The sequence below is a fragment of the Canis lupus genome, chromosome 2, assembly GCF_011100685.1.
Source record: "Canis lupus familiaris isolate Mischka breed German Shepherd chromosome 2, alternate assembly UU_Cfam_GSD_1.0, whole genome shotgun sequence".
Lineage (NCBI taxonomy): Eukaryota > Metazoa > Chordata > Mammalia > Carnivora > Canidae > Canis > Canis lupus.
This window is the reverse complement of record NC_049223.1, coordinates 13,979,596-13,992,636: the sequence shown is the minus strand read 5'-3', so window position 1 is coordinate 13,992,636 and position 13,041 is coordinate 13,979,596. Positions and strand designations below refer to the sequence as shown.

General features: G+C 40.7%; 1 long non-coding RNA gene across 2 annotated transcripts in view; it reads left to right on the top strand.

Moving 5' to 3' along the window:
* The window catches only part of LOC119876048, a 96,873-nt gene that overhangs the window by 82,361 nt on the left and 1,471 nt on the right, over positions 1-13,041 (top strand). The window contains exon 3 of one of the 2 annotated variants that reach the window (XR_005355214.1): positions 2,915-2,965. The exons of the other annotated variant lie outside the window; for it this stretch is intronic. This is a non-coding gene — a long non-coding RNA (uncharacterized LOC119876048). Of the gene's footprint in view, positions 1-2,914; positions 2,966-13,041 lie in introns of those variants that run through there. 2 annotated transcript variants of the gene reach the window in all.

Sequence of the window (13,041 nt, the reverse complement as noted above, 5' to 3'; positions counted from 1 at the left end):
CACTTGCACATGTATTACACATTCAACAAAACAAGCCACTCCAGCTGAAACTGAAGTGGGAAAACAGTTGATTTCCAGTACCTGAAAATACGTTGATTTAAGAAGTTGGCAATGTAAGGTAAAATAACCTTTGAAAATGTTAGTATTGTTTTGTGTAGATTTTCTTAGAAAAAAAAATTTAAGATAAGATTTCAGATTCTCAGGTACAGATTGGTCACAAGATTAGCCACATTTGTTAATTTTGCAATTACTTCATGCCTATAATAGTTGCTATTATGAAAGCCAAGGACAAATGACATTTTAACATCTATTACTGATAGTTTGCAACTATCACTTCTGGTACCTTACACAGCTAATGGCTCTATAGGTTTGAGCTAGGTTAGAAAAATAAACTCAGTCTTGCTGTTCAAAGGTAGATGGCTCCACAAATCATCATGCTCATGGTCTTAATTTCCACCAGATGTTCATTTTAGCCAGACACACACATTTTTGATTGAAAGTGTTGAATATTTTAAAATTCTGTGATTCGATAAATATTGTCGTGATGCAGTTGTAGAGAATGAGTAAGCTTCATGCGATGCCTTCTGCCCCGATGTGGGATCCTCCCATTTGAGATGGAATTTTTTTAGTTGGATTTGTATCAGTTCTTCTCTCTGGAGGCTTCAAGGAGCTTGCAGACATCTAACTGACCTTAAATATTTCAAAAGAGAGTTTCAGTAAGTAGGTGGTGGGGAGCATAAGGGAGGAAAATAATATGAAAGCAATGATAGCAAATAAGCTTTGTGCCCTATGCACCTCAGCCCATCTCCCAAAGCTCCCTAAAACTGTTCCCCTCGCTTTCAGAGGAGGAAGAAAATTAGAAATCCAGGGTGTTTGATTCCGAGGAATGCTGGGGGCAATAGCAGAGTAAGTGGGAGTAGCCGTGGTCTTCATAACTGGCTGTGTGACTTTGGGTAAGTTCTTACCCTCTCTGAGCCTTAGTTAGTGAGCACTGGAATGAAGGATTTCTAAGATTCCTACATATTAGGATTCTATAATTCAAAGATTTCAGAGCTTGAAAATATTCTGTCTTCCACTGGAAACCCTGCATCTGAAAGGCTTGGTTCAAGGCAGCAGAGCAGGACCAAGTTAGAAATGTCTTAAACAGCAAGACCTATATGTTTTAAAAGGTTTTCTCACTGCACTGGTATGCTTCTGTTGATCCGTGCAGCCTGTTCTCCCTTCTTGTTGGCTTGGTCTTCAGTCGTTTACTTTTGGAAGTTTCTGCCATCTCTTCAGACTGAACTCTCATTGTTTCTTTTTTTTTTTTTTTTCATTGTTTCTTTTGTGTTCATTCAAATACTCAAGTTTTCTTTCCTGTAGCCTAATTTATTCTTCTTTTGCACTTTTGCTTTTTCTCCTGATGTGAGACCCCAGGGTGATCATGCCAAACCCCAGAAGGGATGCCTGAAACACAAATTTCCTGTTCAGAACAGGAGTAGGGTGTACTAGGATTTTTTTTTTCCCCTTCACATTTATTAGCTCCACTGCCAGATAGTCATTCTTTGTCAACAATTATTTTGTGATCACTGACTGTGTGCCCGGGACTGATATTGCTTCTGAGGAAAGAAGAGTGATAAAAATCCCTGCCATCACGGGGCTTGAGTTCTAATGGACTCAAGTATGATTCTCTTCTTTTTAACCTTCTGTCTCTTTAAAGTGCTGAAATAGCAGAATTTAAAATAGCTGCCATGGTTCCTAACCCAAAGGAGGTGCTTGTTAGGTTTAGTATATGCCTACTGTTTGCATTATTTTCTGAAATTCTCTCTTCCCCCATGTACTGATAAAGATCATAAGTTTGTTTTGAAAAAACATTTGATTTAGACATGTACAGGTCAGATACCTCTCTCAACTTTTTAAAAAGGATTTTAAGTATCATCTACACCCAGTGTGGGGCTCGAACCCCCAACCCCGAGATCAAGAGTCTCATGTTCCACCATCTGAACGATGGAAAGGCGCCTTTCCCTCAATTTTTTAATTCATGTTCTCTTCACTGTCACAAAGTGCTGTCTATAAAATGTTGCTTCACTGCCGAGGTAAAGGTTGACACTGATAACATTCAACAAAGATAACTCCAGAAATAAATCATTAAATCACCTTGACTTCTTTCTTACTTTCAGACTCTATCTGCTTTGAAGCTTTTATTACATTTAAAAAAATTTAAAAATAAAGGTAGTTTTACCTGAAGATTTTGAAGTGAGTTTGAGAAGACCTGACTCACATCAGTTAAACTGTTGCGTATATCACTAGTAGTAGGAGAGAAGCTGCCTTATGACAGAAAATTTGGAATCCATAATCTGTCTTTTTGTGTGTTTTTTCTTTTTAAGATTATTTGTCTGGTCACCTTTATTACCAGGGGAAGCTGGTTTTATACTACATAGTACAGTAGCTGCCTTCCCACCTACAGTCTATGTTAGTTTTTTACATTTAAAGTTGTTACATTTTTACATTTCATTTTGCACAAGTTGTAAAGGGCATTCTTGGTTCATAGGGCTATAAACATTTCAACCTTTAACCTCCACAAGGTAATTATTTCGTCAAAAGTAAATTACAATTTATTCAGTAGCTCCAGATAAAAATGCTAATCACATGGTAAATGAATGCTCTAAGATTGGAGGAGAAGAAATTATTTTGATATTTTAATGGAGAGAGTTTCCTTGAGCTAATTTTTATTCATAGCATCTCTTTGGCTAATGTGAGGGCTGCTGCTGATTTCTATAATTAATGAGCTCAAGTTAGAAAAAATAAAAAAAGACTAATAAGGAGATAACGTAGGGCAGCATGAAGCCAAGGTTATTATTGCAGAGAAGTTGTGTCTCAGGTGACCACTGTGAAACATGCTCTTGTAGAGCTTTTTTTTTCTTTTTTTTTTAAGATTTTATTGAGAGAGAAGGAGAGTGAGGAGACTGAGGAAGACAGGAAGGAAAAAAGGAGAAGACGACTCCCCGCTGAGCAGGGAGCCAGACACAGTGCTGGATCCCAGGACCCTGAGATCATGACCTGAGCCAAAATCAGATGCTTAACCGACTGAGCCACCCAGGCTCCCTGAGCGTATGTTTTAAAGAGGTCCGTGAACAGGCTTTCGAAGGCTACAATATTTCCCAAAAACTATATGGAAAAATATTCCTTTTTTTGAAAGTGCATTTAGTGGAGGTGACGATCCATTGTCTTCCATTTTTTTACTAGAGGGGCTGTGACTCCCATGAGAAACTAAAGTCACGTTCTAATTATTTGTATAGAAATGAAGATCTATGAAACTCCTGGAGTTGCATGTGGGGGCACCCCCTGGGATGTGTGATATTTCAGCATCCACCTGCTGAGACAGGGTCAGGGCAGGGTCTGGGTCACCAATGTCCAGCAGAACTTCCCGTGTTGGTGGACGTGATCTCAGGTTGGTGCTGTTCTGTAAGGTGGCCACCAGCCACAGGTGGCTGTTAGCACTTAGAAACGTAGCAGGTACAACTGAGGAATTGAACTTTTAAATTACTTTTAATTAGTTTAAACTGCATTAACCTTCTGTGTTGGGCGTTGCAGGTCCAGAAGAAATGGATTTGTGCTTTGTGCATCTGCTGATAGGAGTTGGGGAGCTGTAGGGTCTCACCTGTTGACAGAGCCACGTGATGGGTGATGCTTGGGTTGCCGAGGGAAAATAGCAAATACTATGCTTTTCAAAAGAAACTAAAAACTTATCCAATCTGAGGAAACTTTCCTGTAGATTCCCTCTTCCTCTCACTTGCCCACAAATATACCCAGTGCACATGTGCACACACACAGTATGGTCCTTTAAGTTCTTTGTGGCCCTGACCACAGTAAATACTCCTTTCCACACTTTACTTGTATATCCAAAGATCCATGCTTTACAGTCTCAACATCGCTAGTCACATGAGTTGGAACCTTCAGCCTGATATCATAGCAACACCTGCTTGATGATCAGCATGGATGCGAAGGTTGTGAATCCAGCAGCAAAGTGGTTTGGTCTGGTGAGGGAGGCAGGGGGTGGGGAGGGCAGTCAGGAGGGGAAGTCACTGGTGCTTAATCTGATAAATTGCCAGCATGTCCTTTGGCGGCTTTACTTATTTATTTTTCCTAAATTTGTGTCTTGATTTAAAGTGATGCGGTTTTGTGAGAACTTACTTTATGTGATTTGGTGTTTAGTTTTTTTTATACTTACGGGTAGAAACTAAAGCTGCCTTTTGGGGACCAGGGATGTGGTATGTATGACGGAGGAGATTTTTATGTGCTGGTGACTCCTGTGATGGCCCCTATGTCACAAACATTCAGAACACACATTCATTCATCCTGGTTATTTTTGAGTACTTACCAGGGTGACTAGTGATACTATTTCCCCCAAATGTCTGTGGCTGATGAACCCCGTGAGTGCCAGGGAGTGTGATGGGGAGCCCAGAGGGAGCCCTGCCAACCTGCACATGTCACTTAAGCTCACATCCCAACATCAAGGTGTTGACCCACACTGTCACAGGCTGCTTGAACTTTCAAGCCCCTGGGGCTTGTGACTGTATAGCTTTTCATTAGAATCTTTATGATTAAAATGAGCCCATAAACAGAAGAGAACAGGAATTCTTGGGCACAGAAGGACATGGCCTAAGGTGTGTTAGAGTTGAGAAAGGGCCAGCTGACATCCAGGGCTGTTGCCCACAGTCCAGGTGGTTGGTGAGGGGCTGTTGGGAGTCCAGGGAATTGCTCTCCTCTGCACCCCGGGCTCAGACTACGATGGTATCCCTGTGTGCCTGGGTGCCATGGGCCTCCACCCTCTGCTTTTGCACCTACATTCCCCTGAGTGTGGAATGCCACTCCTCGCCAGTCCTCAGAGCCTTCCAGCCTGAGGGAGCTTGCTGCCTTCCCAGGAAACTCTCCTGGGGGCCACCTTTCAGCTTCTGCAGCAATTGGCTGGGCTGCGCCAGCTCAGAGACAGACCTGGTGGCCTCATGTGTAGAATAACATAAGCTGGTCAGATGGTTGTCCACTCTGCTGCCTTCCGTTTAAAAATCTTAACAGACTAGAGTGATGTTTTACTCTACAAGTGCAACGAGTAGCTGAAAACGTATTTTCTATTGGAAAAGAATGTGGTGATCCATTATTAAATACCCCGAATGGAGAGGCAGGGGCAGTTCTCTATTGCCCCGAGTAACCTTGCGTCCAGTGTGCATGAATAAATGTGGTTAATTTGATTAGGTGACCATATAGCAAAAACAATTCAGCTCAGCTGTTGAGCTGAATAGATGTTTTTAAAATAACCAACAGAGTTGACGCTCCTCGTTGCCACCTGACCCTCTGGTTTGTTGGAGGGGTGGGGGCATATTTAGGGGCCAGTAAAAGGCAGGGCAGCCACCTCTGCTTCTTCCTCTGTCCTGCTCCCCCTCTTTCTCCTTTCCTCTTCTTCTCTTCTCTTTTCCCATTTCTTTTCTTCCCCCTCCTCTTCTTTCTCTCCCTCTTCCTTTCCTCTTTTCGTCTTCTTCCAATTTTTTTTCTATTTTCTTTTCTCTTGCTGCTTCTCTTATCTTCACTAAATCAAGACATAAGCAGCATGGCCATGGATATCTGTAAGTTTTGCCCACTATACTACCGTGTGTGATTTTTAGAATATATGTGTGTGTATATGTACAGATGACCTATTTATAGACACAAAATCTCCCTTTACCCAATTCTGATAACCTTTCATCATCCAATTAATACTTTAGATGACCTTTGAAAAATTATTGTATTCTGCAACATGGAATCTGATTTTTAGGCATCATTATATTTTGTAGAAAGAGACCTGTCTTGTTAGAGCAAATTGGCTATCTTTCCACCATGTTATGCTTATGTGTGTATTATATATATCTACTCATGGATATGTATGAATAACAACCAAAAAATACCTATTTTCATTTTTTTTTTTCTACTTACATTTTTCACTATGTAGTTTGCCACTAGTAATAAGGGGAAAGTGAGTACTGGACGTGGTGGGTTAATTTTAGTAGAGCAAAAATGAAAAATCAAGCCTCCGCTTCTGCTTTGGTGTTCGTCAACTCAAATGTAAAATTATTTGGCAGTTCTGACTTTCTAAGGGAAACCATATCGTAGTGTATGTGTGTATGTGTTGGCCTTTAAAAATAGATCTTGTCCTGCAAGGAGGTGAACCCACTAGGTGGCACCCACAGCGAGGCCTCTGGATTAACCGGTAGGCTTTGTCAGCAGCAGCGGAGAGTTCTGAGAGTTCGAGACTCTTCCCAGACGCGTTAAATACGTCGGCTTCAGCCACATTCAGTTCATCTCTAGTCGAAGCTCTAGTGTTTGAAAAGCTAACTGCTGACGAGTAAACACTCTTGACCCTGACTATGAACATTTGTCATATGTCTGGTTAGTTTTAGTTTTTACTGACCAAAATCATTTTGGCAGCAGAGTCCTTAAAGTTTGACAGCCCGACAAATTATACAGAATCCCTTGTTTTTCTCACATAGGCTTTGACTGTGACTCACAGTCCATTTGAAAACATTGCTTCTCTGGTACTGCATATCTCCTTAAATATATATTCTTGATCCAATGAAATATAGAAAAGAACTTAAACATTGGATGACTGAAAAAAAAAGAATGTTGTGGGGCTCTTTGTTCTCTGTCAGTCCTCTGAGGAATTCAAAGAGGATCATTAGAGTTTCTGTTTAGATTCTGGAGGCTTCAACTGCTGCTCCTTCTCTGCTTTTCCATTGGGGGATTTGGTTATTGTCCTCCTGGGCTACTTAAAGTGATGGCAAAGCCACCTGGATCTTAATTGGCCACTTTGAGCACAGATCCCCTGCCATGTGCTTGTGGCTCTTCAGGTGCTTGGTGGCCACACCACTGCTCTGCACTCCGGTGTCTGCTCAAAGGCCACAGCTGTTCCTGGAAAACAAGGCAGCAGAGGGTTTGAGGCAGAGACCTATTGACTCTGAAAGCTCCCAGTGATTCCCCTGCATCTGCCATGACCATTGGATCTGGACAGTCACACATGAGTAGAACGAGGGCATTTGGGTTTCGTCAGTGGTTGAGAGGCTCCCGACTGCACCAGGAGAAGCAGAGCTGAGGAAGGCTTGGGTCTGACCGTGCTTTGACTTTTGGTTTGTGCCAAAATTCTGCCTGCGGCCCCAGAGGCCATGCCTCTTCTCTGCAGCATGCTGTAATCAGAAACAAACAAACAAGCAAAAAAATAGTGTTTTCTTTTCCACAGTGTTATGGACATCAAGTAAAACTTGAATTTTACAAACTCTAACATAAATCTTCCCCTCCCTAAGAATCATGTGTTGAGGTCTTGATTCTTAAAATGAACTGTATCCAGCTGTTGGGTTTTTGGCTGATTCTAGAACTTTGTGTAAAATCAGATCTATGTAACATTCTTCCACCCTGAAGAGGACTGGATTCACCAGCCTCCCAGGAGAACATTTCTCTCCCTTTCGCTTGTGTGAGATGCTCATAAGTGGTCTTGCCACACTGCAGCAATCCACAGTCACTGTTTAGCAGTTCCTAGGACAGTCACGCGATTAGCGGTTCCTAGGATGGTTCCTTGTGGAGCATGATGTTGACCATGTTTGAGGACTGGAAAACCTCAACATCTCGGCCGGACTGTGGAATATTCAAGGAGGCATCTGTCTTCTAAATCGTTCCCCACTCCCCGTTGTCCAAGGAGAGCCACACAGAAATGAACTTGAGAAAAGTTTAATCCTTCTTTGAAATATGGAGCCATTGGCAATAAGTTGACTTTTATGCCTTGAAGGGCACACAGAAACCTGTCTTGGTCACCTGGAAAGATCCTTCCAAAGCCCCTCTCCATAAGTGGTTTCCTTTCACACACCTTATGGAGTTTTTTAGTCAAGTAGACAGAATTTCTTAATGTGAATTGGCTGGTTTTCTAGTTGACTTAGATTTAAATAGCCAGATAACAGCACGAAGAACAGACATAGACGCAGACACACACACACACACACACACACACACACACACACAGCCCTACCTGTGGAAAACTTGGGCACACAAGAGAATATTCTAGAGCCTCCCAGAGCTGGGCTCTGTGTAGACCTGGCCCCAGGCAGAACAGCTTTGCTTGAGTGTACTCTGGCTGCACACTGTACTCCCTCATAATAGGATTAGGCAAAAGAATTAACGTATTATTTGAAATTGAAAATGAAACATGTCGTTGTTAAGATAAATGCATGACCTATCATGCACTTTACATAGAAAATATGGATGCAGTATAGTAAATCCTAGTAGCAAATTAACAAGTTTTCAATGTGAGATTTTATTTATGTGAATTCTGTCTTACATATCATTTTATTGTAGAGTTCATTTGATTTGGGGACAACTTGCATGTATATATATCCTAATTGCCTGAGCCTGATCTCTGGTGTTTTAGAACAGGTTTACATGTTTTTGTCCTAAAGCTAGGAATATAATTTCCACAAATAGTAAAGGTTTCATAAACCACCCAGTTATATGTTGAAAGTATCTTGAGTTGATAAGTATTTAAAAACTAAACATGGTCTTCTTTAGAAGTATATTATTTAGGTGGGGCATTATGTGAGTTCTTGCAGATTGTGTAGGAAATGCATCAACTTAAGTTCAAAGTTGTAGAAGTGAATGTGAGGAAGTTGGGATGAGAGTTTGAAGTACAGGGAACTCGTTAATTATTCTGAAAATTAGTTATTTCAAAGTGGCAAATATTTTTAAGCATATCTAAACAGGATTTAGAAAATGGTTTTATAATGATACTTATATTGGTATGTTTGATATTTAGGACTTCTAACCATAACTGCCCCAAAATTGGTACAGAGCAAGTGGTCCATACATAGTTGTACAGTGAAGAAATGAATGAATGGAATAAATACACAAACACATGCACATGCATACACACATGTGCTCACACACACAAACACACATGAATCAGCCAAAAGCATAAAGAATGGAAAGCCTGTTTGCTGTCTTCATCTGCCAAGCTCTTTAGTGAAAATTTGCTTTGTAACACTTCTGATTCATTCAAGCCTTCTCCCGGAAGAAAGTAATTAAATGTTTTGTTTTAAGCAGTTCCATGTTTATACTGCAGGTGACAAGTGAGGAGCAACCAGTTTTTAGCTTTAAATGAAATGAGTAATTAAACACAGAAGGTACTGCCAATAATATTGCAATAAAATATGTCATTAATCCAGTTCTGTGTTGAAATTGCTTTGTGTATTGATGGGGAAACTATGCTAAATAATGCACTGGTAAATTTTTTTTAAATAACTGAGAGAATTAGGATGTTTTTAAAAGGTTCAAAAACAAGGTGGCAAATAGCTAGAAAGTTGTTTCATTAAATTTAAAGCAAATAAGAACAGATCATTGTGATAGGATCATTTTAATAATAGCAATTTAAAAATTGCTATTTCTTTTTTTTTTTCCTTAAGATTTTGTTTATTTATTCATGAGAGACACTGAGAGAGAGAGAGAGAGAGAGGCAGAGACACGGGCAGAGGGCGAAGCAGGCTCCATGCAGGGAGCCCAAGCTGGGATTCGATCCTGCGTCTCCAGGATTATGCTCTGGGCTGAAGGCGGCGCTAACTGCTGAGCCATCCAGGCTGCCCCAAATTACTGTTTTTCTTAAATAGATACTGTTTTGCCTTAAAAGATTTGCTAATGATTCACTTATTTGAAAGTTCAAACCTGGTGTCTGACTGCAGGCTCACTCTGGGGCCTCTAGAACTGGACTCGATAGGTTCAGATTTCAACATAGTTAGTTACTACTAGTATTAGCACAGGCAGGGAATTCAGATTCTGTCCCAATTTCTTTATCTGTAAAATGGAAATGATAATAGTTCGTGGCACATTGAGTTGTTTTGAGGATTAAATGGGCTGAGTGCTGTTTTGAGGATTGAAAGTGTCATTTGTTGGATGGCAATGTTGATTTAGAGATTATTATTATTAACCCTCATTGGGACTAAGACGATATATAGGTTTCAATTTTAGCCTTAAGCTGTAAGGATTTTTTTGGCTAAAACTTTATTACAGTACTTTTTATAACTTTGGTGTTAAAAGTAGGTGATTTGAACCAGTGATTTCTTTGAATATAGGGAAATGATTCATATCCTTTAATTAAAATTTAAAAAAAAAATATGTCCTTAGTAATGGTAATGGCTACTCATGATGCCAGAGCAATCATTCCAAAGCCAGTTTCCTGAGTATGTGGAGCTCAGTACATCAGACTTAACCAGCATTCTGTAGCAGGTTTACACCGAGAAAGCCTTGATCATAAATCTTACACATCCCATAAGGGGAATGGAAAACTTTCCTTCTTTTGTGGAGTTGGGTAAGTTTTTGGAACTCATATGTAAGAGGATTATCTGGACTTCAAGTACCTATAGGCTTTTTAAAAACATACATAAAAGAAGAGTTTGTTCTTCTTCAAATGTCAAATGGCATATTTATTCATCTAGAGGAAATTCTCAATTAATTGAAATAAGATATTCAACAAGAATCCTATCATCGTCAGTTTGAAATAGATCATAGTTCATCAAGGTGATTGTTTTCTAAGATTGAATGATCATTAGAATTGCTTGATAAAGCTCTTGAAAAATATAGTTTGTTGGGCCCCATCCCAGACCTGTGTACTCATACTTAGGGGGTAAGGACTGTAATCCTCCCGCAAGTGATTCTGATGCACAGCATGGTGGGTCTCACTGGTATTGGCTTCTTGTCCCTTCCTCTGTAGCATTTTGGTCCAGTGTCTCCCCATCCATCTGGCATGTGAATGGATCTACCTGCAGTGGAGCTTTGTGAACATTGTTCCAATTATCTGTATGGTCAGGACATAGGTGATTAGGAAAAACCTACTTACAAGGATCTAAGGATATTTTGAAAATGGAATATTCCTTTGCTAAATTTTTGTGCTTTTTAAACTGTGTAACATCTCTTAGAGAAATCATATTTAGGGGCACCCTGGGTGGCTCAGTTGGTTAAACATCTGCCTTTGGTTCAGGTCATGATCCTGGGGTCCTAGGATCGAGCCCCATGTTGGGCTCCCTGTGGAGTGGGGAGCCTGCTTTTCCCTCTCCCTGTGCCTCTCCCCCAACTTGTACTCTATCTCTCAAATAAATAAATAAGTTCTTGAAAAAGAAAAGAAAAATCATATTTAAAATCCAAGAGAATTCATGATATCCTCTTATTTTTATCAGATCAAAGCTCCAGAGCTGTTTTGTTGAAATATAAGTTATTTGTTCAACTGCAGTATACCTAGGCAAAGCACACAGAATGGAGAGGCAGGGGAAGATAGCACTGCTCCCAGACCCTGACTTCTCACAGTAAGAAAATCAAGTGTCTGTTTATAAATGATTCACTATAATTCAGTCCAACTGAGAGTGGAGATCATTTCTAATCCCATCATTGCCATCTTGCTTGGATGTAAAGAATGCTTAGTCATTCTATTACCTGATGTCATTTCCAACACACGAAAAGCTAGAAGAGGGGTGAAAGGACAGCAGAGGACTCTAAAAAGTTTTCCCTGAGAATAACTAGAATGAGGGGATTAAGTTTCTGTTGGCCATTAAGAACCTGTGGTCAGTTGTAACTGCCTGGGTTTCTCCAGATTCCCAGGACCTTTGCTCAGATGACCTCAGCACCCTGCTGGCACACACCTGCCACCCAAGTCCAAACACATTCTCTTCTTACTTGTAATGGGAGTAAGGGCTGAGAATTGATATTTTCTGAGATAGCTGGGTAAGTGAGTCCCAGCAACATTTGGGTCGTCCTCTCTAGCAGATAGAATATTTCTATAGAAGAGGAGGCACCATTTTGCTGACAGGTTTCACACCATGCCACGACTCACCTCCTCCCCCTGTGGCATTCGATATTTCCTGCAGCTTTATGTCTGGAATGATAGATTCTCCCCCTTGTTGCTGGCATGGCCTCTTTTTTTTTTTTTTTTTCTTTTCTTTTATAATATCCATATATAACCTTGAACATTGAGACTACCCCCAGTGTTAGGGTCCCAGGAAACCAGCTGGCTCGAGTCACCTTGAAGGATTCACTCTGAATTCTGTATGGTTGAGATTGGAAGTCCTCTAAGCCATTGCTTGACCTCTGAGATACCTCTCTCCCTCACCTGTAGAATACTATGGAACTGGGGACCTGTCCAGTTTGTAGACTCATCTAACAGTAGTCAACCCGATCTTCTGGGTACCTCTTGAATTCAAGAACTTCTCTACCTTTGGCATTGGTTTATTCCCCATTCCCCTCCAGAATACCCCTGGATGTTGTAAAATGTCAAGTAATTTTTATCTTAAACAAGGGGTGGCATTTGAACCATCATATGTCATAGGAACATGCCTACCAGAGCTAAAAATAGCCTCTTATCACATCCTGTCCTGGCTTGGGAACAGTTGGGGATGAGTAACCACTTGCCCCTTATTGGCAGTTCTTCCCTGCTGTTGTCACTATCCGGGATGAGCCAGCACTATGCCTGCACCAGTGTCAGGCCTTTACATTTGAAACAGTTAAAGATTTTATAAAGAAGGGCTTTCAGGTGCTTCTAGACATTAAAAGTTTGAAGGAGCAATGTACTCAAGACTATGAACGACCTCTCCTCCTACCAAATAAAAGTAAACCAAGAATTACCTTAAGAGGGATTTAGGTGAGGCATGAGGAGACTGTTGAATTCTAAGAGATTGTGTAGACACTGGAGAAGGAAAAGGTAAGATTCCCCTTGGGCACTTTGTGAATGTTACAGAAGTATTACTGTTAACCATAAATGCAAAAAAGAAAGCAAGATGTTATGTATTGAAAGATCGGAATAAAGTAGATCCAATGTGTGTGGCAAATATAAAATAGTTGATCCCTCTGTACACAAAGGCATCTTGGAGGTTGGTGTAAGCAAGCAGTGCTCTGGGTACTGTAGAGCCTCAGGCAGCTCAGAAGCTCAAAGGTGAGTGCACTCACAAGCATTCACAAGTTGATGGACTGTGTCAAAGTATAGGGTTGAGGAGCAAGAGGGAGTTCGGGGAGTCT